This window comes from Galeopterus variegatus, unplaced genomic scaffold (genome assembly GCF_000696425.1).
Source record: "Galeopterus variegatus unplaced genomic scaffold, G_variegatus-3.0.2 Scaffold10775, whole genome shotgun sequence".
Taxonomy (NCBI): domain Eukaryota; kingdom Metazoa; phylum Chordata; class Mammalia; order Dermoptera; family Cynocephalidae; genus Galeopterus; species Galeopterus variegatus.
The window spans coordinates 15,875-18,471 of NW_007736886.1; the positions used below are offsets into that span (position 1 = coordinate 15,875).

At 44.0% G+C, this 2,597-nt stretch overlaps 1 pseudogene; it reads right to left on the bottom strand.

The window, feature by feature from the left end:
• Positions 1-2,597, bottom strand: part of LOC103610222 — an 8,244-nt pseudogene that overhangs the window by 2,062 nt on the left and 3,585 nt on the right.

A 2,597-nucleotide genomic window follows, 5' to 3' on the forward strand; every position in this document is an offset into this window, starting at 1 on the left:
TCCCCGGCCGCCGCACACGAGGAATTCGGCGGCGGAGCCTCTCACGTGGGAACGACTTCCAGCCTCACTATTTTTTCTAATCGGTTTGTAAGCACGCCTTATGTTTACCCAAAGTGCAAAGATGTTTATTGTCTGTAACAGTATCCGCTACTTGTGGAAAATAATCAGAGAACGCTGAAGGGTATTATAATTTTATTTCAGAACTAAAATAGAAGTCGATATGTGTTGAACACTTACAGTGTGTCAGGAACTTCGCTGATGACCTTATATGCATTATTTTATTTAAATCATGAGGTAAGTAAAGTTATTAATCCTACTTTACAGATGAAGAAACTGAAACTTAGAATGTTTAATTAACTTGCCTGTAATCACAAAGCTGGGAAGCAGTAAATATCCTAGTAAGACCCACTGAAATGAGTAAGACCAGATCCCTACCCATAGGGACACAAACCAAGGCTAACCCTTACAGATCCTCACATCTGGGGACCAAGGTATGCACAGGAGACCTCCAAGCCCTCCACCTGTTGATGGAGAACACTTGGCTGGAGCCTCAGGGTCCCCAAGTGAGTGGCTGAGATTCTGGAGCCAGTGACCTCAAAAGAAAACATCCATTGTCAGTTTCATTGACCCTGTGCCTTTCCCTTCAGAGTCAGATCTTGTCCTCAAGAGGAGGTGTTCACCCCGTCTGCGAGACAGGGAAATACGAGGATACTTCAAAAAAAGACATGGAAAGATTTGTATAATCTTCTAATTCTATTTTTCCATATAGTCTTAGGGGATCAAAGAGCCTGGTTGACTCCAGATAGTGTCCTAGTGGCAAAAGCAGACCATCGGGGAGTGTCCCCATCAGATTCAGAAACTCAGGAAAAGCTCTGCCTCTAAACTTTCACCAGACGGTTGTCAATAACATTTGTCAAATGTGGAAATCACACCAGTTCACTTCCCCACTGCCTCATTCAAAGTCAGGCCTCTCTCAACAGGTACTGTGGGTATGGGGCCAATATAATCCAAGATGATGATCTCCAGCGACAATCCTCCCAGTGAAAGACAGTGTGTCTGTTTCATTACAGAGAGAAGAATTCCTCAGAAAGTGTGGGAGGAAGACATGCAGCCCAGGTTCTTCCTCTTCCAGCACATATCAAAATGTATGAGATGCAGTGAAGCAGTACTTAGAGAAAAACTGTTATCTTTAAGTGCCTGTATTAGAAAAGAATGAAGGCCTCAAATTAATAACTTAGCTTCTGCCATAAGAAACTAGAAAAGGGAAGAAAAAAATTAAACCCGAAGCATGCAGAAGAAAGTAAGTAAGAGCAAAAATCAATGAAATAGAAAATGAAATGGGGCCCACATACAGACCAGTTCCCGCTCACTGGCTGAGCGAGGTGTGGGAGCAACGCCGAGGGTTGCGATCCCGTTGCCGGTCCCGGCCCGGCACGAGGGCAACACTGAGGGTTGCGATCCGTTGCCGGACATGGAAAAAGACAAAAAAAAAAGAAAAGAAAAAAGAAAATGAAATAAACAATAGGGAAGATCAATGATATCGAAAGTTGGTTCTATTAAAAAAATAAGTAGGGCCGACCCTGTGGCTCACTCCAGAGAGTGCGGCGCTGGGTGCGCAGTGGCGCTCCTGTCGCGGGTTCAGATCCTATATAGGGATGGCCGGTGCACTCACTGGCTGAGCGTGGTGCGGGCGACACCAAGCCAAGGGTTGCGATCCCCTTACCAGTCACAAAAAAAGAAAAAAAAAAAAGTAAATTTTATAAACTTCTAGCTAGATTGGTGAAGATAAAAGGACACTAATAATATCAGAAATAAAAGACAGTACATCAGTACAGACTATTTGGATCTTCAGAGGATAATAAGGAAATATTATTAATAACTTTGTGCCAGTAAATTTGACAATCTAAATGAAACAATTTCCTTGAAAGACAAAAATTCTGGGCCTGAAGAATATACATCAAGAAGAAATAAGAAACATGTTCAGCCCCTTACCAATTGTAGAAATTAAATTAGTAAATGAAAACCTTCCCATAGAGGAAACTTCAGGCCCAGAAGTCTTTACTGATGAATTTTATCAAATACATAATTAAGAAACAACATGAGGGCCAGCCCGTGGCTTACTCGGGAGATAACACCAAGGCCATGGGTTTGGATCCTATATAGGGATGGCCAGTTTGCTCACTGGCTGAGCGCGGTGCTGACAACACCAAGTCAAGGGTTACGATCCCCTTACTAGTCATCTTTAAAAAAAAAAAGAAATAACATGAATTCTACACAAACCTTTTTAGTAATTAAAGGAGGGGACGGGCCAGCCCGGTGGCGCACTGCTACAGTGCGCTGCTTGGGAGCGCAGCGGCGCTCCCGCCGAGGGTTCGGATCCCACGTACAGACCGGCTGCTCACTGGCTGAGCGAGGTGCGGGCACAGCACCGAGAGTTGCGATCCCCTTGCCAGTCCCGGTCCGGTGCGGGCACGACACTGAGGGTTGTGATCCGTTGCCAGTCATGAAAAAAAGACAAAAAGGAAAAAATAAAATTAAATAAAATAAATAAAGGAGGGGACAATTCTCACCTAACTTTAAGAGGCCAGCATTATCCT